Below are 7,358 nucleotides of genomic sequence, written 5' to 3' on the forward strand. Positions count from 1 at the left end.
GAACAGGATGGCATTCTTACAGGATATTGGGTGAGAGGAGGTGCAGTCCAGGTAGTTGTGAGAGTCTGTGGGTTTATAGTAAATGTCCGTCTGGAGACTGTCGCTGGAGATTGAAATGGAGAGGCCAAGAAAGGGGAGGGAGGTGTCCGAGATGAGCCAAGTGAATTTGAGGATGGGGTGGAAGTTGTGGGTGAAGTCAATGAACTGCTCCAATTCAGCCTGGGTGCAGGACCCTGCATCGATGCAGTCATCAATGTAACAGCAGAACATTTGGGACACAGTGCCTGTGTAGGTACTGAGGAGGGACCGTTTGACATAGCCAACAAAGAGGTAGGCATAGCTGGGGCCATCTGAGTGCCAATGGCCATACCCCTTATTTGGAGAAAACAGGAGGAGTTAAAGGAAAAGTTATTAAAGGTGAGGACTTCGACGAGGTGGAGGAGGGTATTGGTGGAGGGGGTCTGATTGGGTCTGCTGGAGAGGAAGAAGCTGAACGCCTGAGGGCCATCCTTGTGGTGTACGGATATGTATAAGGACTGCACATCCATAGTGAAGATAAAGTGCTGGGGGCCGGGGAACTGGAAGTTGCTGAAGAGGTGGAGGGTGTCGTTGATGTCGCGGATGTGGTGGGGAAGTGCCTGAACCATGTGGAAGAGGATGGAGGAGAGACAGGACGAGATGAGTTCAGTGGGGCAGGTGCATGCATATGTGATACCTTCCCCCCATCGACAAACCAGGTTGTACCCTCTAGCTGTGTTCACCTGTCCCCACCTCACCACCCTGCTCTCCACACCCCCTTTATCTGCAGTTCCCCTTACACCCACCCCAATCCTGGAGAAGGGTTACACTTCTCCACTTCCTGATGCTGCCTGGCTTGCTGTGTTCTTCCAGTCTCCTGCTTGTATACCTTGGATTCCAGCATCTCTAGTTTTTTATTTGTTTAAACTCGATGTACCTCAGCAGAAGGACTTCAGATGATGGACTTAAATGTTAAGAATGATGGAATTGTTTGGTTCATTCCAAATATTGTGTATGAAATACACCCTCAACTTAGAAACTTATTTGTCAGATTTATCCCTGTAAGGTTGATGGTTCATTTCCCCTTCCCCCATTAATATAAGTTTTAGCTATAAAGACAGATGCTGGCAAATCTCCAAGAAAGATAAAAATAACAGGATAATAATGGTAGGGGATTTCAACTTCCCAAAAATAGATAGTACAGACAAAGTGTGAAGGGCTTAAAGGGGCAAAATTCTAAAAATGTGACCCAAAGAACTTTTCTTCAGACAGTACGTAGAAGGTTCGACAACATATGGGGAGATGCCAAATTTTAGGAACCAAAGCTGGGCAGATAGTAGATGTGTTGGGGAGCATCTTGTTGACAGTGATCATCATTCAACAAATTTAAGGTAATTATGGTTAAGGACCAGAAATTAAGACATGGAATTGAGGAAAAATAAATTTTAATTTGTTAAGAAAAGATCTGGCCAAGGTGGTATGGGTAGACAAGCAGAAAGCTGGAAGAACACAGCAAGCCAGGCAGCATCAGGATATGGAAAAGTAATGTGGAAACAGCTACTTGCTGGAAAATCCACATTAGACATGTGGAAGTTATTCAGAAGGGTAATAGTGAGAGTGCAGGGCCAGCATGTTTCCATAAAGACAGCATGAGATTAAAAAATCCAGAGAACCCTGGATGTCATGGGACATAAGGATTGAGTCAGGAAAAGAAATGACGCTTATGACAGATATGGAGAGCTCAAAAACAGTAGATGCTCGAAAGGAGTATATAAAGTGCAGGATATTATTTTAAATAAAAGTTAGGGGTGCAAAAAGACAACATGGCAGACAATATTATGGAAAATCCGAAGGCATGTTGTAAATATATTTAGGGCAACAGAATAATCAGGGTAAGAGTGGGATCCATTAGGGACCAAAGCGACAGTGTGTGTGGAATTGGAAGACAGAGTACTTTGCGTCTGTATTCACCAAAGATGAAATAAATGCACAGTGGTCAATATTCCATCATGAGGTCACTCTTTATTTACTTATACAGCATACACTGGCTATTACCAACCAGCTCAGAGTCAGATCCCTGAACTTCGGAGATTCTAAACCTTCTGGTTATTTTTGCTCAACATTCCACAAATTGACTAAGAATTAACAGTCAAAAAAACTACAAAGAAACGGGGTATGTCCAGGTTATTTCTATACAATACAACAATAACAATACACAAGAGAATTAGGGACACAACCATAAGGTACCCAAAATGTCACAAAACAACAGCACTACATAAAACACATACAGAACTTTCACACAAGTCACTGTCCTCTTAAAGGTACCACAATGACAGAAATCCAGAAAAGAGTCCGTTTCAGCCCCTGAGGGCAAAGTTTACAGCAGGCTGAAGCCCACAATATACAAATGCAAACGGTTTGCACATCGCCTGCACCCAGGCACAAAGGAAAGCAGTCTCCAAAACACAATATAGCCAACAACAACATTCATCAATAAAAAACCACTGATTGCACAACTCAACTTTCTCTGCCACACTCCTGTCACCGAGAACCTGACACTGGTCCACATCATGTACTGATCAGACCCTCCTTTGCTAGCCTTCCTGCAGGACAGTCATTAGCCTTCCAGTCTTTGGCTGCCCTGCGTACAGACCAACCCTTCCCAGACACACTTTGCTCCGGACAGTTGTCAACCATCCAGCTCCCAGTCACCCCGCGTACTGACAAGACCATCCAGGCCACTTTCCTATGACTAGGTTGTCAGTCTTCAGGTCTCTGCCTATCCTGCATACTGTCTGATCCTCTCCACGCCTGCTTTCCTCCGGCCCGGTCATTAGCCTCCCAGCTCCCAGTCACCCCGCATACCAACCAAACCACCCTCGACCTGCTTTCCTACAGGTGGGCTGCTGGCCTTTCAGCACCCCGCGTACTGACTAATGCTTTCGCCTGGCCAGCATTACCTCCTGGTTATAGTTGTTTCCTTCAACATGCTCGATCAACAACATGGCATTTTTGCAAGAAGTTTAAACAATAAGCTGTCAATATAAAGGATAGGCACCACTGCAATTTGAACAAAGCATCTTCTGTTTATGTGATGGGCGGTTTAACCAACTAAGCCACAGTGACAGCTCCTGGTTACACTTTTTCCTTTTTTTTTCTTTTGTTTTATCCTACACTAATACTTGTCCAGTGACAAGCAGTGCCCTCAACAAAGGGCAATGCTGAATGATCAAAAAAGTGAAAGTGAGGGGCAGGGATTAAATAAAAATAGAATCGGAGCAGAAAATAAAACACACCATGCCCCGCGGTGCCCACTTCTCCCTGAAAATCTCAAGGGTGTTGGTAGACACCTTCCTTAGGGACCCCCAGGCCCGCATGTATCTCCTGGTTATATTTTTTTTCTTTTTTTTTGGAGTCAGTCCTTCAAATCAGAAAACTCTGAATCCCCTGTTTGTATATTTTTATTTCCCAGCATCCATGTCATGTGTGTGCAGGTGTTGGACACAGTGAGGAACAATGAGTGTGTAAATCCTTATTCCTATTCCACCACCAGGAAGAAAAGAAACACCTGAGTGGTCAGTGACAGGCAGTGCTCTCCTTAACAAAGGGCAATGCCAAGTGATCAAAAGAGTGAAGGGAGGGCAGGGATTAAATTAAAATAGAGTCAAAGGGGGAACTAAAACACTCCATAACCCTGCAGTGCCCAGCTCTCCCTGAAAACCTTGAGGGTGTTGGTAGACACCGCGTATTCCTTCTCGAGGAACACACGGGGCCGAACGTACCTGTTGGTTATATATTTCTTTTCTTCTCTTCAAACATCTCCCGATCCAAGGGAACTCTCTACTTATCTGCAGTACACTGGCTGTGGCCAGCCAGCTCCTCCCAGTCAGGGAACACTTCAGCAGTCAGGGACTTTTGGTCTCAGATCTTCAGGTAACCATCCTTCAAGGCAAACTTTGGGATACGCATCAACGCAGAGTGGCCGAGCAGAGGCTGATAACCAAGTTCAGGATCCATGAGGATGGCCTCAACTGGGACCTTGGGTTCATGTCATACTACAGGTGACCTCACTACACTGTACATTCTCTCACACACACGCTTACATTCTCACACACTCATGCAGATCCTCTCATATATACACGCTTTCTCATACACACATACATACACCACTCACACACTCACACACACGCACACACCATCTCACAGGCTTATACTCCATCACACATGCACTTTACCAAGCATGCACACACACACAAACACACACTCTCTCGCTTGCACTCACACTCAAATGCACACACTCACACTCTCTCTCATGCATGCACACGTAAGTCTATGGGTTGAATTTGCATTTGCAGAATTATATTTGCAGATACATACAATTTTGCTCAAAAATTACACAATCTGCAATCTATTTGATCCTCTCCTTAGGCTCTCTCTTTTTCTGTGATACATTTCCTGACTTCCTTTGTCAGTCATGGCTGTCAAATTCCACCACACACCCCCATCCCCGGATAATCTTTCTTTTCTTTGGGATGAACCTCTGTGTCTTCAAGTACACCCAGAAACTCCTGCCATTGTTTCTCTACTGTCTTCCCCACTAGGCTCTGCTTCCAGTTGATTTTCGCCAGTTCCTCTCTCATGCCCCTGTAATTACCTTTATTTAACTTAAACACCATTACATCCAATTTTGCTTTCTCTCTTTCAAACTGGAGACTGAACCCTACCATATTATGATCACTGCCTCCTAAGTGTTCCCTTATTTTAAGACCTATTATAAAGTCTGGCTCATTACATAGCACGAAGTCCAGAATAGCCTGCTCCCTTGTGGGCTCCATCGCAAGCTGTTCCAAAAAGCCAACTTGTAAGCATTCCATGAATTCCCAACTTTGGATCCACCAGCAATACTATTCAGCCAGTCTATTTGCATATTGAAGTCCCCCATGATCACCATGACCTTTCCTTTCTGACATGCCCTATCTATCTCCTGGTACATCTAGCGCCCCTGGTCCTGACCACTTCTGAGGTCTATACATAACTCTCATTATGGTTTTTTTGCCTTTGTGGTTCCTCATCTCCACCCACACAGACTCCACATCATCTGACCCTATGTCATTCAGTGCCATAGATTCAATTTCATTCTTAACTAACAAGCTACCTGGTGTTTGACATTCTTATACACATTGCAGGATGCAATCCACAATGCTTTCCAAATTCTTGGACTTGGGAAATATGCAACTCACTGTCACTACTACAAAGCAAATTTTAAAAGATTCATTTTAGCATAAAATCATTTAAACTGCATTATGTGCATATACAGATTTATATTGATTAAAACAATGACATTTCATCCTCAAGGTCCACTAAACCTCATTTCTACTCCAAATCTCTCCTAAACTATAATCTATTCACGAGTAACTTATGATGGAAAAATGAAAATTGGATTGAATGAATTGTTTGTGATTAATTATTTTATCATTACTTTGAAAAATCACCAACTTTGTCTGACCTCACCTCAGAGTTCCTTCTGTCTGCCTTCAGAAAAATTGAAAGTATACATGTATGAAAGCCATAAGTATTCATTGCTGAGACCAATTCAGAGCATTTGATCATACAGAGTGAGTCAATTTTCGAGGACAGGTTTTGGGAGTGAGCGACACAATCACAACCATTACAAATGAAAATGTATGTATAACAGACTCATTTTCACAAAAACTCCAATAAATTTGAAACAATCAAGTAAATTCCATTGAATCTGAAATTTATCTGATAATTGAAGTGATTTAAGGAACTTTACGTAAGTCTTTTCCACCTTTTTCTAACAGGCAATGTAAGGATATATAAAATATGCATGAGCTGGTAAACCACCCAGAACGGATGGACCACACCCCAGGTTTCTGAAAGAGATAGATTAGGAGATTGTGGAAGAGGAGGTGATGGTGATATTTCAGGAATCACTGAGGTCAGGGAGGGTCACATACTACTGGAACATGGCTAATCTAATGATTAGGAAGGGAGGGACTCAGAAGACAGGAAAGTATAAGCTGGTAAACCTGACCTGAGTTGTTGCAAAGATATTAGATTCCATTATTGAGGATGAAATTGCAGAGAGCAAGGCAGGATAGGGCTGAATTACCACAGCTTCGTCAAAGGGAGATCATACCTGACGAATCTGTTACAATTGTTTGAGGAGATAATGGGCAAGTGTAGGTAATGGAATGTCCCTTTTAAATAAATTAACAGCTCTTTTGGGACTCCAAAACAACACTGGCCAACTGAACGGCACATTGGGAAAACTGGCCAGCTCAGCATGCCTGAGAAGGGAACTGAGATAGTAAACCAGGAAGCTTGCAGAATTTACTGTTAAATTAGATCAGGGCCAGACAGATATGCAAGTCATTAACCTTGATTGATGATATCGAATAGTTGTTGATGAGTCAATGCTACGAGGTTTCGGATGGAACAATAGTTTGGAGCTTTGGTAGAATGAGTTTTGAGACAGTCTGGGGGTCCTAGGGTCGGTTCAATCAATAGGGAAATTATAATCGAGAGAGGGTGGTGCTGGAAAAGCACAGGTTAGGCAACATCCGAGGAGCAAGAGAGTCGACGTTTCAGGCAAAAGCCCTTCATCAGGAATGAGCTCATTCTTTTTGAAGGGCTTTTGCCCAAAATGTTGATTTTCCTGCTCCTCGGATGCTGCCTGACCTGCTGTGCTTTTCCAGCACCACTGTAATCGAGCCCTCATTTTTGCCAAGGGAAATTATAATATCCAATACTGTCCTATGTAATACCTTTCCCACAGACAGAAACTCATTAACACGCAGTAACTGAATTATGCTAATTACATAGCTGCATCAAACTGTAGCTACGTAGGAAGATTCTACATGTCAGTTACCATGCCAAAATAGGAAACAATAGGAAGCCTTTGTCCTTGGGGTTGACCTGGAGAACTCTATTTAAAGGGGCCACTCAAATCAGAGGGGATGGCAGTAGAGACAATGTCAGAGCAAGAAGCAGGCACCTTGGACTGCTGTAACTGAGGTACAGCAAAGCTTTTAGTAACTGGTACCTATGGGACCAGAAGTGTATCCAAGAAGTAGGTTAAAAATCACACAACACCAGGTTATAGTCCAACAGGTTTAATTGGAAGGACTAGCTTTCGGAGTGAAACTCCTTCATCAGGTGGTAGTGGAGAACTCAATCCTAACACACAGAATTTATAGCAAACATTTACAGTGTGATGTAACTGAAATTATACATTGAAAAATTGATTGTCTGTTAAGCCTTTCATCTGTTAGAATACAGTGATAGTTTCACTTCTTTCATGTGTAAATCACAAAACC

Source organism: Chiloscyllium plagiosum, chromosome 6 (assembly GCF_004010195.1).
Source record: "Chiloscyllium plagiosum isolate BGI_BamShark_2017 chromosome 6, ASM401019v2, whole genome shotgun sequence".
In the NCBI taxonomy this organism is placed as follows: Eukaryota; Metazoa; Chordata; class Chondrichthyes; order Orectolobiformes; family Hemiscylliidae; genus Chiloscyllium; species Chiloscyllium plagiosum.